An 18,715-nucleotide genomic window follows, 5' to 3' on the forward strand; every position below is an offset into this window, starting at 1 on the left:
CTCATTCAAGGAAAATATCAAGGACATAGGGATATAAGCAATAGAAGCCCAAGTTTAGAAAGATAAGCAATTTAATTAGCAGCATGTTGGTTGAAAATATATCTTTATCTGTAGCAACAATTTGCTAACTATTACTATGGCTAAAATGATATTTCAGTCAGCACAGATGAGTGGGTGGAAGAAATAAAAACTGGAAAATACCTATTCACACCAATAATTGGAAAATACAGGTGGATTTGTAAGGTCTTGGTGTTCCTGAAGAAAGCCAGCCCTCACAGGGCCTGACTAGGTCTATTTACAGTCCTGCTTGGGGGCCAGGGCAGTCAGACATTTCCAGGGGCAGTACAGTATACAGCTTGCAATGGTACCCAAAGTCTGATTTGTGATCCAGTAATCTGAATTCACTTTATTTTATTATTTATTTGTTTATTCCTGGTTTTGATGGCTGGCTGGTAAGAGGATCCAAACCCTTGACCTTGGTGTTATCAGCACCATGCTCTAACCAAATGACCTAATTGGCCAGCCCTGAACTCACTTTCTAAAGAAAGAAGGAGCAAAACATCCTAGGAGGCACAACTTACCACTGTTTCGTTTTGTTTTGTTTTGGTGGCTGGCCAGTACAGGGATCAAACCCTGGACCTTGGTGTTATCAGCACTATGCTCTAACCAACTAAGCTAACTGATCAGCCTATAACCACTGTTAAAGTAAATTCTATTTGTAGATTTCTGGGAATTCACTCTTCCTATTGCCTATTACACAATTAGACCTCCTGGACCCAAAAAAGGAAAGGAAAAAAAAAAAACATTGCTTCCAGAGTAAAGCAAGGAGGTAGTAGTAGGCTGCCAGCAGTCCTCTCCTGGGCAGGCGATCCTGACATTATGTCAAGATGGCATGGGTTTCATCAGTGATATTTACCAATAAGATATACACAGCCCAAGCAAGCCGACATTGACGTGATCTTCCTTAGCGATGGAAGTCCTGTCAATAACGCAAGTTCCTTGTGTACCAGGAATAAGCTTTTCTAAAATAAGTAGAATGTAGTAAAATACATGAACTTCCCTTCCCATACTGCGAAACCCAGAAATCAAGGTGGCATATTACAAATTTAGATCACAACAAAAAAGGAGTGGGGAAAAGCTCCAATGTTAAACAAAAGCCACAAAACCTCTTTATTTCCCTCAGAAGGCTCTAAGGTATGTGAAACTACCTTGTCATGATGAGTATCAGAGAGTTCCAGCCTGCAAGACCAGGTAGCTGAAAAGATATTTTGTAAAAGAGGCTGCTCAAACTGTGTCTTAGATAGCAACTGCAGAAAGAACTGACGATTGAATGTCTCAATATGAATAGAGCTGCACAAGAATTCTGGCACAGATTCAGTCTTTTTAGGTCTCTGGTGGGTGGGATAACAGAATGAACAGTGTGCAACTGCAGTGACTTAAGAAATAAAAGGTCTTTTGTTGGAACAAGAGACTGAGGTACTGTTTACAATCCCTTCCCTTGTGAATGCTGATGTCTATTTAATAACCTCTCCTGTATGGTCCTCATATAGCTGAGGGCAAACTCTTAAGGAAAGGAAGGGAATTAATTTACACTGGAGGCTAATACTGTGAAATGGGATGTATGGGGGGGTCTTCAGTGATATTTTCTCAATTGGGTCTCCCAATCTTTCTTGGAGATAGGTAATAAACCTCACTTGTCATCTCATCATTTGTAGCCTTGATTACAACAACGGCCTTCTAAATGGTCTATTTCACCTTTGCCTTATCAACCACTCTATTCTCCAGACAGCAGCTAGAATTAATTTACTTTTTTAATTGAAAGTCATAGTAGCTCAAATATCTCCAATGACTTCCATCTCACTTAGAATACAAAATCCTAACATGAACCCCGAGGCCCTCCGTGATCTGTCACTACTACCTCTGACCTCATCTTCTAACCTACCCAGTCCCTTTTTCCTGAATCTACTTCCAGCCACAGTGGTCTCCTTGCAGATCCTTCAACAAGCCAAGCACACTCCCACCTCAGGGCTTTGTACTTACATTCCCTCTACCTGGAATGCTCCTGCCCCAGATATCTGCCTGTCTTTCTAGCTCCCTCACTTCATTCGGATTTCTGCTTGAATGTCACTTCCTAAGAAGGTGGGCTTCTTTGACCTGCCTATCTAAAACAGCACCCTTATTTCCCTCACTCTTTACCACCATCATTACCACCTGTTTTATGTCTATCTCTCCCCACCCCACTAGAATATAAACTCCTTTAAAACAGACACTGGGTTTGTTTTGTTCATTATTGTATCTAGAAAAGCATCTAAAATAGCATCTAGTACTTAATAGCCTCTCTATAAATAATTATTAACTGCATAAATGGCACATTGTTATCAGTTTCTTAAGGTTTGTCATTTAATATATATATATGTCACTAATCTATTAATGCTGGCAGAGTCCAAGATTGAAAACCTGGTTTTGACTTTCTACAAAGCCTGTGCTTATTCTCTAACTCCAGACTGCATCAGTTCAACTTTAAACAGTACATTCAGTAGGTTCTAAGGTTCGCAATGGCTATGATTAATAGGCAATGATGGAAAAAATATATACACACACACACATACACACATATACATATATATACACATATGTATATATATGTAAGAGGAGAGGAGGTAATGATACTCCCTAGCTAGTAAAACTCCCATCTTGGCCTTCTGAAGGGGAAGATAGATAAAGAAGAATGCTACATCCAAGGGTAGATAGAGTAGAGATGACCTTATGAACAAACCAGAAAAGGGGCTGACTGGTTAGCTCAGTTGGATAGCACATAGTGTTATAACATCAAGGTCAAGGGTTCAGATCCCCATACACGCCAGCTGCCAAAAAAAAAAAAAATTAGTACTTTTCTTGGACTTTCCAGTCTGCCTCAGTCACATATTGCAGACTCCATGGAGTACTACTTTTTATAATTTTGGAAGGTGATATACGTCTATAGGAATAACTGAGGAAGGAAGCTAGATCATGATTACAGTCCTGTTTTTACATTTAAAATTTGTGTCAATGTTTTCTTTTTGGGGGGTGGCTGGTCAGTAGGGAGATCGGATGTGTCAATGTTAAGTGAAAAAAAGCAAGATAGAAAAATATATTTAGTATTTTACAACATATAAAATAACAACACCATTCCCCCTCCACCACCAGCTTTAAAAGACTGGAAGGAAATACTCTAAAACTTTGGTACTTAACATTATTTTTATAAATAATTTTAAAATAAGGGAAAAAATTAACTTATAAACCAAAACCTCAAACCTTAAGAAATATTCACATTTGGATAGTTGATATTCTGATGACGGAGGTACAAAGAACACATTTACTCAGTTGTCTTGCAGATACCACTTTCACTCCCGTGCTTTTTGGAAGAAACCAATCTGTGAATGACACCACAATCTCGGATATGCCTATTAAATCCTGATGCCTGCAACCAAGAGATGAGTAGGGAGCGTGGATTCTAAAGATGACTGTAACACTGCCCCTTAAGCCATACTTTTGGATTTCAATAGGAAGAACTGAAGAGAGAATCAAACCAGTTAAACTGTGGCAGAGAGACATTAGTGGATTTACTGACAGTAAAGAAAACAGTAAAAATAAGGAGTGAATTCCATAAAAACTCCAGAAAACCAATTTTTAGTTTGGGCAGGAGGGAACGAGTGAATGAGAAAGATACCAGAGCTTGGGGTCCTCCATGATTATGTCCAACAAGAACTATCCAGCAAATCTAGAGTGTACTCTTGGGCTCTTACTGGCATTATTACACCTGCTAAGAGCACAGCCTCTAATTTGTGACCCTTTCTTAAGAGTTCTGGGATCCATCTGCCATCCTTTCCAAAAGATTGCCTCCAGTACTAAGTAAGTCTTCAAGACCCTTGACTAGTTTCACTGAAGTCAAGAATCAGGTCCTGCTAGGAAAGGAAGGTTATGGACTTGGACTGTGGTAAGGTCGCCAGGGTTGTTGATGAAATGGAGGAAGAAAGCAACGTCTCTCCAGAACCCATTCTAAAAAGCAGAGATGTCAGTATAAAGCACTTCTCTAGAGGCCTGGCGGATGAGTGCAGGCCTCTCATTTAAAAACTTAAACCACCCACACATTTTGATTACCATCTGGCTTTTTCTTAGACATAAATTCCAATATAATTTTACAGCTAATATTTCCAGAAGCACAATTAGACCCAGAAATCAACACTAGCATTACCTTCTGAAAGTGCCTCAAAACTCAATTCTTGACTTCTGAACAGAATCAAGTAACCTGGAGCAGGCCAAGTGAGTTACAGACATCACAGAGAAAGACAAAAAGATCTTGGCAGAGCCTCTCTGTGAGCTCTCAGTCAGCTTCTCTACCACCAGCTGGTATGCTAGGTCTGCTACCTAAAGGGCAGGAGACTACAGTATCAGAGCGCACACAGAACCAAGGTGTTCAAACTCTCCTGGGGCACCTGCACAAGTGCTAGCATTACCTAGACTATCTCTAATTAAGGAACAAACTCTTGCCCCATTGGGAAAATTCAAAAGTACTTTCATCTCTTCTTCTGGCCTTGCCTCTGTCAGACTTCTAGAGGTTTTATTACAGTTGTAATATCACTCTCTCTGCTTTCTTGGGTGGATCTGATAAAGGACCATCTCTGCCTCAGGGCAGGTGTGTGCCAGTAGGAAAACCTCAGCTGTATTTGTGTTGCTTGTTCCTACTTATGTTTAAGACCACTGAAGGGTAGGTAAAAGAGGAAGATTCTTCCTCACGTATTTTTTGGTGGGAAAAGGAGGGGAGAGAAGATAAAGTTTTGGCAAAGGAATTTTTCCTTGGGGGGTGAAAGGATCTCTACAGATCTCACTTCCCAGTATAGTCTCACCACCTACAATCTAGTGCCTTCCAGTATTTCTTCCTTGGTTCTCTCCTGCTTTCCTTTCCCAGACTTCAAGCCCCACCTTCAAACTCCCTCAACCCCTTCAAAAAAGACCCAGGTTTGTTGAATAGCCTAGTTTCTGATTTAAGCTGTAGTTCAAAAATTTAAACCTGCCATTTATGGACTGTAATTAAAAAGTGAAATTGGGAGCAGTGTCATCTCTGAGCCCCAGGTAAAGAAAGAAAATGTTACACTCGATATTTGACTCCACTTTATAAGACTCATGCAGTAGTGAAAATCCTGAATACATGCATCTTAAGAGAATATGCCAGTTAGCTCAGTTGTTAGAGCACAGTGTTACAACACCAAGGTCAAAGGTTCAGATCCCCATACCAGCCAGCCAACAAAAAAAAAGGAGAGAGAGAGAGAGAAAGACTATGATTAACATTGAGAAACTGCATTAATTAGAAGTCATTATCAGGGCTGGCCAGTTAGCTCAGTTGTTTAGAGTGCAGCCTTGTAACACCAAGGTCAAGAGTTCAGTTCCCTGTACCGGCCAGCCACAAGAAAAATAGAATCATCAATATCTCTGAGTAAGTCTTCTTGTCTATGAGTCAAAAACTTATATAAAAATACTGCTTTTAAAAATAAAAGAGACTTCCGGTCAAGATGGCAGAATAGATGGTCCCTAGCGTCACTCTCTCCCACAAATCAACCAATTTAAACTATAAAAACATAACATCAAGTGCATATGGAACGAGGAGACATCCAGCGGGGGAGGCAGAAGCTCCGTGGAGACCACATGCCCTGCGGGGCCGCCGTCGCACGATCCAGTAGATAAGCTTCACCGCTGCCACCCAGCTCCATTCCCAGCCCAGCCCAGTGGGCACAGAGTGGGGAGACGTCCGGCAAGGGAGGCAGAGGCTCCGCAGAAAAACCACACACCCTGTGGGGCTGCCACTGCGTGATCCAGCAGGTAGGTTTCACTGCAGGCACCCGGCTCCATTCCCAGCCCGGCCTAGTGCACTCAGAGAAGGGAGACGTCTGGCAGGGGAGGGGGGAACTCCACGGGGACCACACTGCTGCCGTGCGACCCAGCAGCCCAGCCCAATGCGTACAGAGCACAGAGACGTCCAACAAGGGAAACAGAAGCTTCGTAGAGTCCACACTCTCTGTGGGGGGGCCGCCGCCCCGCAATCCAGCAGCAGGTAGGCTTCACCGCCGCCACCCGGCTCCATCCCAAGCCCGGCCTAGCATGCACAGAGCAGGGAGACATCCTGCAGCGGAAGGCGAAGCTCTGCAGAGACCACACGCTCTGCGGTGCCTCGACGCATCCCAGCAGCCCGGGCCAGAGCGCATGGAACAAGAAGTCCAGCACAGGAGGTGGAAGCTCAGCAGAGACCACACACCCTGCGGTACCGCCCTGTGATCCAGCAGCCCGGAAGAGTCCAAGCTGACCAGAGAGGTGGCTCCCTGGAGAGGCCCAAGACCCAAGGCAACCACACACGCAAGGCACTAGTGGCCAACTGAGCAGTCACTGAGGTAGCCATACCAAATTGGCAACCACAGCAACACCTTAGACAGTCAATAGTGTCTAACCTGTGGACTGTGAAACCCCCTGCCACAATGAATAAACATCAAAGAAAAGATACCAGAAATACGAAAAATCAAGAAAGTGCAACACCAAAGGATAACTCCTCTCAAGCTCTAGATCCTATAGAACAAGAAGCCCTTGAAATGGTTGAAAAGGAATTTCGAGTGATAATTCTAAGGAAACTGAATGAGATACAAGAAAACTCAGCTAGACATCATGATGAAACGAGGAAAAGTATACAGGACCTGAAAGAGGAAATGTACAAGGAAATCAATGTCCTGAAAAAAAATATAGCAGAAATTGCCGAACTGAAGAAGTTATTCAGCGAAATAAAAAACACAACAGAGAGTTTACACCAGCAGGCTTGCAGAAGTTGAAGAAAGAACCTCTGAACTTGAAGATGGGCTGTTTGAAATAACACAAGCAGACAAAAAGAAAAGAAAAGAAAAAGAAAAAAGAATCAAAGGCATTGAAGAAAATCTGAGAGAGATATCAGACAACCTTAAGTGCTCAAATATCCGAGTCATGGGTATTCCAGAAGGGGAGGAAAATGGAGATTGCATTGAAAACATATCCAACAAAATAGTGGCAGAAAACTTCCCAGGTATAGGAAAAATCACAGATCTTCAGATCCAAGAAGCTCAATGATCTCCAAAAGTATTCAACCCAAAAAGGTCTTTTCCAAGACATGTTATAGTCAAATTGGCAAAACTCAAAGACAAAGAGAGAATCTTAAAATCTGCAAGAGAGAAGTGTCAAATCACCTATAAGGGAGCCCCGATCAGGCTAACATCAGACTTTTCATCACAAACCCTAAAAGCCAGAAAGGAATGGGATGATATATTCAAAATACTAAAAGACAGACATTGTCAGCCAAGAATACTCTACCCTGCAAGGCTATCCTTCCAAAATGAAGGGCAAATAGTATATTTCTCAGACAAACAAAAACTGCGGGAGTTCACCACCACACGACCACCCTTACAAGAAATTCTCAAGGGAGTACTGGGTTTGGTCCCTGAAAAATAACTACCACTGCCATGAAAACCCAAGAAAAGTCAAAACCCACTAGTATAATAAAAATGGCATTCATGAAGAGAAAACAAACAAAAAGGCTATCTACAACCTAAGGAACCAACAAACACGGAAAACAAACAGTAAATCAGAAAGCAAGGAACAAAAGACACCTAAGACAACCAAACAATAATCAATAAAATGCTAGGAATAAATCAACACTTTTCAATAACAACTCTTAATGTAAAAGGATTAAATTCTCCAATCAAAAGACACAGACTGGCTGACTGGATTTAAAAGGAGGACCCAACTATATGCTGCCTTCAAGAGACCCACCTCACCCATAAAGACTCACATAGACTAAGAGTGAAAGGATGGAAAAAGATTTACCATGCAAACAGAAAAGAAAAACGAGCTGGAGTAGCTATTCTTATATCTGAAAAAATAGACTTTAAACTAAAAACCATAAAAAGAGGCAATGAGGGACACTATGTAATGATAAAAGGACTGATCCATCAAGAAGACATAACAATCATAAATATGTACGCACCCAATGTTGGAGCAGCCCGATTTATAAAACAAACTCTATTAGACCTAAAGAAGGAAATAGACATTAATACCATAATAGCAGGGGACCTGAACACCCCACTGTCAATATTAGACAGATCATCTAGACAAAGAATCAGCAGACAAACACAAGATCTAAACAATAATCTAGACCAAGTGGACCTGGCAGATATCTACAGAACATTCCATCCAACAACCTCAGAATATTCATTCTTCTCATCAGCACATGGATCATTCTCCAGGATAGATCACATAGTAGGTCACAAATCAAGTCTCAACAAATTCAAAAAAATTGGAATTATCCCATGTATTTTCTCAGACCACAATTGATTAAAACTAGAAATCAATAACAAACGAAATTCTGGAAACTATACAAACACATGGAAATTAAACAGCATTCTACTTAATGACATATGGGTCGAAGAGGAAATCAAGCAGGAAATCAAAAAATTTACTGGAACTAATGAAAATAATGATACATCATACCAAAACCTGTGGGATACTGCAAAAGCAGTATTAAGGGGGAAATTTATTGCATTAAATGCTCACCTCAGAAGAATGGAAAGATGGCAAGTGAACAACCTAACACTTCACCTTAAAGAACGAGAAAAACAAGAACAATCCAAACCTAAAGTTAGCAGATGGAAAGAAATCATTAAGATCAGAGCAGAACTTAATGAAACTGAAACCCAAAAAACAATACAAAAGATCAATGAATCAAAAAAGTTGGTTTTTTGAAAAGCTAAATAAAATTGACAAACCATTAGCATGGCTAAAAAAAAAAGAAGAGAGAAGATTCAAATAACAAAAATTAGAAATGAAAAAGGTGATATTACAACTGATTCATCTGAAATACAAGGAATCATTCGAGACTACTATAAACAACTATATGCCAACAAATTCGAAAATCTGGAGGAAATGGATAAATTTCTGGACACACACAAGCTCCCAAAACTGAGCCATGAAGACATAGATTATCTGAACAGACCAATAACAATAAAGGAGATTGAAGCTGTTATCAGAAGGCTCCCAACAAAGAAAAGCCCAGGACCAGATGGATTCACAGCAGAATTTTACGAAACATTCAAAGAGGAATTGACACTGATTCTTTACAAACTATTGCAAAAGACTGAAACAGATGCAAATCTCCCCAACTCATTCCATGAAGCAAACATCATCCTGATACCAAAACCAGGTAAAGATATAACCAAAAAAGAAAACTACAGGCCGATATCCCTGATGAATATAGATGCAAAAATCCTCAATAAAATACTAGCAAACAGAATACAGCAACACATATGTAAAATTATTCACCACGATCAAGTGGGATTCATCCCAGGGATGCAAGGTTGGTTCAACATACGCAAATCAATAAATGTGATACACCATATTAATAAAATCAAACACAAGGACCATATGATCATCTCTATAGATGTTGAAAAAGCATTTGATAAAATTCAACACTCATTCATGACAAAGACCCTCTATAAGTTAGGTATAGATGGAAAGTATCTCAACATAATTAAAGCCATATATGATAAACCCACTGCCAATATCATCCTGAATGGGGAAAAGCTGAAAGCTTTTCCTTTAAGAACAATAACTAGACAAGGATGCCCACTCTCACCACTCCTATTCAACATAGTGTTGGAAGTACTAGCCAGAGCAATCAGAGAAGAGAAGGAAACAAAGGGCATCCAGATTGGAAAAGATGAAGTCAAACTGTCCCTGTTTGCAGATGACATGATCCTATATATCGAACAGCCTAAAGCCTCTACAAAAAAACTCTTGGAGGTGATAAATGATTTCAGCACAGTAGCAGGATACAAAATCAATACACAAAAATCAGTAGCATTTCTATTCTCCAATAGTGAACATGCAGAACGAGAAATCAAGAAAGCCTGCCCATTTACAATAGCCACCAAAAAAAATAAAATACTTAAGAATTGAGTTAACCAAGGATGTGAAAAATCTCTATAATGAGAACTACAAACCACTGCTGAGAGAAATGAGAGAGGATACAAGAAGATGGAAAGATATCCCATGCTCTTGGATTGGAAGAATCAACATTGTGAAAATGTCCGTACTACCCAAAGTGATATACAAATTCAATGCAATCCCCATCAAAATTCCAATGACATTTTTCTCAGAAATGGAAAGAACTATCCAGACATTTATATGGAATAACAAAAGACCATGCATAGCCAAAGCAATGATGAGCAAAAAAAAAATAAAGCTGGAGGCATAACACTACCTGACTTTAAACTATACTACAAAGCTATAATAACCAAAACAGTATGGTACTGGCATAAAAACAGACACACTGATCAATGGAATAGAATAGAGAATCCAGAAATCAACCCACACACCTACAGCCATCTGATCTTTGACAAAGGCACCAAGCCTATACACTGGGGAAGAGACTGCCTCTTTAGCAAATGGTGCTGGGAGAACTGGATATCAATATGCAGGAGAATGAAACTAGACCCATACCTCTCACCATATACTAAAATCAACTCAAAATGGATTAAAGAATTAAAAATACACCCTGAAACAATAAAACTTCTTAAAAACATAGGAGAAACACTTCAGGAAATAGGACGGGATGCAGACTTCATGAATATGACCCCAAAAGCATGGGCAACCAAAGGAAAAATAAACAAATGGGATTATATCAAACTAAAGAGCTTCTGCACAGCAAAAGAAAGAATTAACATAGTTAAAAGACAGGCCGGCCCGTGGCTCACTCGGTAGAGTGCGGTGCTGATAACACCAAGGCCACAGGTTCGGACCCTATATAGGGATGGCCGGTTTGCTCACTGGCTGAGCGTGGTGCTGACAACACCAAGCCAAGGGTTGAGATCACCTTACCGGTCATCTTTTAAAAAAAAAAAAAAAAAAAAAAAAACATAGTTAAAAGATAACCAACAGAGTGGGTGAAAATATTTGCAAAATATACATCCGACAAAGGATTAATATCCAGAATATACAAGGAACTCAAACAACTTTACAAGAAAAAAACAAGCAACCCAATTAAAAAATGGGCAAAAGAGCTAAGTAGACATTTCTCTAAGGAAGATATACAAATGGCCAACAGACATATGAAAAAATGCACAACATCACTCAGCATCCGGGAAATGCAAATCAAAACCACACTGAGATACCATCTAACCCCAGTTAGGATGGCTAAAATCCAAAAGACTCTGAACGATAAATGCTGACGAGGTTGCGGAGAAAAAGGAACTCTCATACATTGTTGGGGGGACTGCAAAATGGTGCAGCCTCTATGGAAAATGGTATGGAGGTTCCTCAAACAATTGCAGATAGATCTACCGTATGACCCAGCTATCCCACTGCTGGGAATATACCCAGAGGAATGGAAATCATCAAGTCGAAGGTATACCTGTTCCCCAATGTTCATCGCAGCACTCTTTACAATAGCCAAGAGTTGGAACCAGCCCAAATGTCCATCATCGGATGAGTGGATACGGAAAATGTGGTATATCTACACAATGGAATACTACTCAGCTATAAAAACGAATGAAATACTGCCATTTGCAACAACATGGATGGACCTTGAGAGAATTATATTAAGTGAAACAAGTCAGGCACAGAAAGACAAATACCACATGTTCTCACTTATTGGTGGGAGCTAAAAATAAATAAATAAATTCACACACACACACACACACACACACACACACACACACACACACACAGACACACAAAAAAAAAACGGGGGGGAAGAAGACATAACAACTACAGTTCCTTGAAGTTGATACAACAAGCAAACAGAAAGGACATTGTTGGGTGGGAGGGAGGAGGGAGGGACATTTGGGTAATGGGTCACAATAATCAACCACATTGTATATCGACAAAATAAAATTTAAAAAAAAAATAGAGGAGAAAGTTTATTTACTGTTTCTTTACTCCTGGGGTCCAAGAAATGTAGCTTAAAACCTAAGGGAGACACCAAAATATTTTTTTGATGAAACAAACAGCACCAAAGATGGCAGAAATTATGTTTTGCAGACTCTGCAAAGTCAGTCATCTTTATGGTCTGTTACAATGAAGCAATCTGTTCAACAGGTAATTTTGTCAGCCAAAGTTATTGTTAATCCCCAACTAAATTGTACTTTTCATTATGTGCCCAACCTAAACAACGTTCAGACATTGCTAAAGGCCTCTTTGTTCTCAATCTTTAACCGTGTAGGGGACCTAAAAGTCACTTACCATTGTGACCTCACAACTCTAGGCTAGTGGAAAGAGCAGGGGAGAGATGAATGTTCACTCTGGACTTACTGTGTTGAAACCCCACAACTGTATCTGCTACAAAACATCTTCATGCTACTGAACACATGAGGCTTGAGGGGTTTGGAAACCTGCTTCTAAACTACATCCTTAGAACCTTAGAACCAGGGCTAGCCAGGTTCAGATCCCCATATCGGCCAGCTGCCCCTCCCCCCCGTGCCCCAAACCCAACAATAACCCCCCAAAAACCTGTCACAACAGGTCCTCTTCCTATCCTGTTTCCCACATCCACCCTGGTCCCCAAAGGTGCTTTCTATACCACTGCTTCCTTTGGCAACGATGTTCTTTCCTTGATCCATTTATTATTTAACTCATCTTTGACCCAGAGTTTTCTCTTGAATTCTTTGTTATTCAAGTATCAGGAAAGTATTCTCCATGGACATTCTAATCTTTCAACTTGAGCGTGAGCTTCCTAAGACCAGTGCCTGTCTTTTAATTATTCTTCCAAGTTACAGAGTCAGGAATAAGATTATACACATAGCAGATGTTTAATAAATATTACTGGCTTGCATTCCTGAAAAATAGCACATGCTTTAATCTCAGACTCTGGAACTGATCTAAGCTTATATCCTTGAAGCACATGGATAATACAAGTGCTAACAAGTGTCTCTCTGTGTGTGCACACATGTGTGTGTGTACGAACAGGTATCTTCACTCTGGGAGTGAGAAGAGAAAGGAGACAAAAATTCCTGGGTAATTTTAAAAGAAAAGCCTGGGTACCACTGGTTTGTACTATATTGAAAAGTGTCATTTAGCTTCTGTACTTTAATCCCCATTAAGTTAAAATGATTGTTCCTAAAAATGTGAATATGTAGGCTATGTTCACTGTAGGCCACTAACCCAGAATTTGCAATTTTTCATTATGTTATATAATAGGCTTGAGTTTCCAAAGCCCTATCAGGGCTGAATCACTATAACCTGAGCTGAACCACCTTAGATAGGTACCTCTGCATTTAACCACATTCATAATCACAAGCAAAGTTGTCAGACTGGGTAGAATTTTGCTCACAAGTACCCGGGTCTCTGCCCAGCAAAACACTGAAAACAACAAGAGACCCAGATAATTCTACTAAACATCTGAAGAAATAATTAGTACCAATCCTTCCCAAACTTCCAAAAAACTGAAGCAAGAATATTTCCAAACTCATTTCATGAGGTTAGCATTTCCCTGATACCAAAGCAAGACAAGAACACTACAAGAAAATTATGCGCCAATATTCCTGATAAACAAATATGCAAAAATCCTGAACAAAATACTAGCGAACCGAATTCAACAGCACATTAAACCACATTAATAGAATGAAGGACAAAAACTATGATATCTCAACATATGCAGAAAAAACATCTGATAAAATTCAGTACCTTTTAATGATAAAAACACTCAACAAATTAAGTATAGAAGGAATGTATCTAAACACAATAAAGGCCATGTATGACATTCCTTCAGACAATATCATATTCGCAGTGGTGAAAAGCTAAAAGCTTTTCCTCTAAGATCAGAAACAAGACAAGGCCCACTCTTGCCATTTCTATTCAACACAGCACTGGAAGTCCTAGCCAGTCCTTGCAATTAGACAAGAAAAATAAAAGATATCCAAATCAGAGCAATTATGCAAGAAAAAGAAATAAAAGGCATCCAAATCGGAAAGGAATAAGTAAAACTGTGTCTTTTTGTACATGATATGATCTTGTGTAGAGAAAACTCTAAGGACTCTACCAAAAAACTGTTAGAACTAATAAACAAATTCAGTAAAGTTGCAGGATACAAAATTAACATACAAAAATCAGCAGCATTTCTATACACTAAGAAACTATACAAAAAGAAATCAACAAAACAATGCTATTTACAATAGCTAAAAAAAATACTTAAAAATAAAATTAACCATATTATATTGGTTAAATTATAAACTATATAACATATATATATATATCAATGTTACACTATAAAATATTGATGAAAGAAATTGAAGACACAAACAAAAGGAAAGATATCCCATGTTCGTGGATTAGAAGAATTAATATTGTTAAAATGTCAATACTATCCAAAGCGATCTACAGATTCAATGCAATCCCTATCAAAATCACAATGACATTTTTCACAGAAATAGAAAAAACCCTAAAATTTCTATGGAACCACAAAGCCTTTGAATAGCCAAAACAATCTCCTTTTTTTTTTTTTTTTCTTTTCTTTTGTCTTTCTTGTGACCGGCTGCACCGCACTCAGCCAGTGAGTGCACCGGCCATGCCTATATAGGATCCGAACCCGCGCGGGAGCGCTGCTGCGCTCTCAGCACCGCACTCTCCCGAGTGCGCCACAGGGTCGGCCCCAAAACAATCTCAAACAAAATGAAGAAAGATGGAGGCATCACACTACTTGACTTTGAGATATACCACAGAGCTATAGTAACCCAAACAGCATGGTACTGGCATAAAAATAGACACACAGACCAACGGAACAGAACAGAGAGCCCAGAAATAAATCCATGCATTTATGGTCAACTGATTTTCAACAAAGTTGCCAAGAATACATGATGGGGAAAGAACAGTCTCTTCAATAAATGGCACAGGGAAAACTGGATATTCACATGCAGAAAGATAAAATTAGACCCTTATCTCACACCATATACAAAAAGCAACTCAAAATGGATTAAAGACTTAAAACAAAAGAGTGGAAACTGTGAATCTTCTAGAAATAAACACAAGGGGGATGCTCCATGACAGTGGTCTGGGTAATGATTTTTTTTTTTTTTTTTTTTTTTTTTAAAAGATGACCGGTAGGGCCGAGCCCGTGGCGCACTCGGTAGAGTGCTGGGCTGGGAGCGCAGCGACGCTCCCGCCGCAGGTTCGGATCCTATATAGGAATGACCTGTGCACTCACTGGCTGAGTGCCGGTCACAAAAAAATGACAAAAAAAAAAAAAAAAAAAAAGATGACAGGTAAGGGGATCTTAACCCTTGACTTGGTGTGGTCAGCACCACGCTCACCCAGTGAGCGAACCGGCCATCCGTATATGGGATCTGAACCCGGGGCCTTGGTGTTATCAGCACCGCACTCTCCCGAGTGAGCCACGGGCCGGCCCTCATGGGTAATGATTTTTTAAAATAAAATCCCAAAAGCACAGGTACAAAAAGTAAAAATAGATATATAGGATCACATCAAATTAAAAAGCCTCTGCACAGCACAGGAAACAATCAACAGAGTGAAGAGACAACCTACAGAATGAGAGAAAATATTTGCAAACCATACATCTGATAAGGGGTTAATCTCCAAAATACAGAAGGAATTCAAAACAACTCAATAGCAAGAAAACAAATAACCCAATTAAAAAAGGGGAAAGGACTTCGATAGACATTTCTCAAAAGAAGACATACAAATGGCCAATAGGTATTTGAAAAAATGCTCAATATCACTAATCATTAGAAAAATGCAAATTAAAACCATGATGAGTTATCACCTCACCTGTTAGAATGGTTGTTATCAAAAAGGTCAGAGAAAACAAGCGTTGGTGAGGGTGTAGAGAAAAGAGATCCCTTGCACACTCGGTGGGAATGTAAATTAACACAGTCATTATGGAAAACAGTATGGAGGTTCCTCAAAAGATTAAAAATAGAACTATCATATGATCCAGAAATCCTAATAGTCAGTATATATCCAAAGGAAATGAAACCAGCATGTTGAAGAGGTATCTGTATTCCCATGTTCACTGCAGCATTATTCACAATAGCTAATACACTTGGCCTTCTGTACTCGCACATGCAGAACCCATGGATATAGAGGGCCAAACGCACCCCACCATTTTATATAAGGGACTTGAGCATCTGTGAATTTTGGTATTTGAGGGGGTCCTAGAACCAATCCCCTGCAGATACTGAGGGACAACTATACTATTCAGCCTTTTAAAAAAAGGATATCCTATCATTTGCAATAACATGGATGGACCTGGAGGATATCATGTTAAGTGAAATAAGCCAGGCACAGAAGACAAATACCGCATGATCTCACTTATAATGTGGAATGTGAAAAAGTCAAATTCATAGAAGCAGAGATAGAATGAGCTGGGAGAGGCTGGTTGCGGGGGCGCACCTGGGGTCCTCCCGCAGACCCAGAAGGAGAAGGAGCCGACAGGATTACCCCCGGTGTTGGTCAAAGGACACAAAATTTCAGTTAGCCAGAAGGAATAAGTTCAATAGATCTACTGTATAACTGAACATACATACATATATATATATATTTATATTTATTTATTTTATTTATTTATTTTTTTTAAAGAGATGGAGTCTTGCTATGTTGCCCAGGTCAGAGTGTAGAAGCTATTCACAGGCACAATCCCACTACTGATTGGCACTGGAGTTTTGACCTGATCGGTTTCTGACCTGGAATGGTTCACCACTCCTTAGGCAACCTGATGGTCCCCCACTCTGAGGAGGTCACCATATTGATGCCAAACTTAGTGCAGACACCTGATCAGCATAGCGTACTATAGCCCAGAACTCCTGAGCTCAAGTGATCCCCCAGCCTCAGCCTCCCAAGTAGCTGGGGCTATAGGTGCACGCCACTGCACCTGGTTAAAAAAACATATTTAGAAAATAGATAAATAAAAAGAGATCTATTGTACCACATGGTGACTATAGGTAATAACAATGTTTTGTATACTTGAAAATTGCTAGCAGACTTTAAGTGTTCTCACCACAAAAAATAAGTATGCGATATATTACAAATGTTAGTTTGATTTAGCTGTTCCGCAATGTATATACATATTTCAAAACATCATGTTGTGTACCAGAAATACATACAATTTTTGTCAATGAAAAAAAAAAAATTCAACCTTTAGTAATGATATGTGATATAATGACCATAGTATATATCCAAATAGTTGGTACATATGTTCTCTGCTAATGTAAATACAAAAGAAAAAAACACTAACATTAAAGAATCCTTGGTTTTTTAGGCTCATCCATATCAGTCATCTACTGTCATAAATTGGTATATAATAGACTATCTGTAGCAAGCATTTATTCTCATGCATCTACCAACTGACTGGTTTGGTTGATCAAGGCCAGCCTTGCATGGGCAACTCTGTGCCAGGTTCTGGTCAGCTGGGGTTAGGTTATTGTAAATACTTGTATTCATTCTGGGGACCCTTAAGTGCCAATGACTATTTTGGGCAGAATCTTCTCATTGTGAGAACATAAACAGAAAAGGGCCAAGCCAAACTGAGTAAGGACATTTCACATTTCTGTTCTCTTCAGGGTTTGCCAATATCCCATTAGCCAAGCAAGACACATGGCCAAGCCCAAGTTAAAGTATGAGGAAGAATACTCCTCCTACCAGCAGGCCAAGAAAACTCTGTGGTTTTATAAACCAACTGTATTAGAAGGGAGTAAACAAGGAAGACCACTAATTCAATCTACCAAATCATTTCAGTATTTTGTACAGGGAATTTAAAATGCAGCCACCTCAGATTTCTCATCTATAAAATGTCACACACTTTGAATGTGATGCAAAAATCTGTAAGATACTGTGAGTTATGAGATGGTGTTTAAAATGTTTCAAACAGTTCTGAGACTGCCTGACCAGGCAAAATATTATCTAAGACTGCAGATAGTTATGTAATTCGTCCAAAGTCTCCCAGCTACTAAAAGACAGACAATTTAAATCTACTTATGTCTGAATTTAAAATCTGTGCTTTTCCTCACTTAAAGAGCTGGTCAGTTAGCTCACTTGGTTAAAGCATGATGCTGATAACACCAAGGTCCAGGGTTCAATCCCTGTACCAGCCAGCCACCAAAAAAAGGGGGGGACGGGGTAGGGAGAAGACCAAGAGAAATTGCCTCCTTGAGATAAGATACCAATGTTTGATTTTTACCTTTTACAATTTCCTTTAGAAAGTGTCAAATTATTATTCAGATGAAATTATAATTCCACAAATATGCTATAATTATGTGGTAATTTTTAGTCTTCAAAGTCCTGAATCCCACATGAGTCCATGAAAAGCTACCAGGTGACAAAGAAGTACTTATCCTACTCTCAGATGAGGAAACTGAGGCAACAGAGCCAAACTATTTTTTTAAAAAGGAAATCTGTAGGAAAGATATCAAAATTGAGCACAATTTTAAGTTTCAGGGTATGGAGAAACTCCTTTAATAGGCTCTGACTGAACCTAAAACAAGTCGGACAGCAGACAAGTATTCATTCTGATAAAAATGGAAAAAAAAGTTCCCCAGCGCAGTGTCTGTACTGTAGCTACAACATGGAAATTTTTTTACATTTAGCAGGCTGTTAAATTTTGGCAAGCATGTATTTAGAGAACAACTAAACAAGTTGCTTAATGATGCCCTTTCCTCCTTCCCTC

At 39.5% G+C, this 18,715-nt stretch overlaps 1 protein-coding gene across 1 annotated transcript in view; it reads right to left on the reverse strand.

The window, feature by feature from the left end:
• FAM222B (family with sequence similarity 222 member B) overlaps positions 1–18,715 on the reverse strand; it is a 69,426-nt gene that overhangs the window by 10,612 nt on the left and 40,099 nt on the right. The gene's annotated exons all lie outside the window — the stretch shown is intronic.

This window comes from Cynocephalus volans, chromosome 10 (genome assembly GCF_027409185.1).
Source record: "Cynocephalus volans isolate mCynVol1 chromosome 10, mCynVol1.pri, whole genome shotgun sequence".
Taxonomy (NCBI): domain Eukaryota; kingdom Metazoa; phylum Chordata; class Mammalia; order Dermoptera; family Cynocephalidae; genus Cynocephalus; species Cynocephalus volans.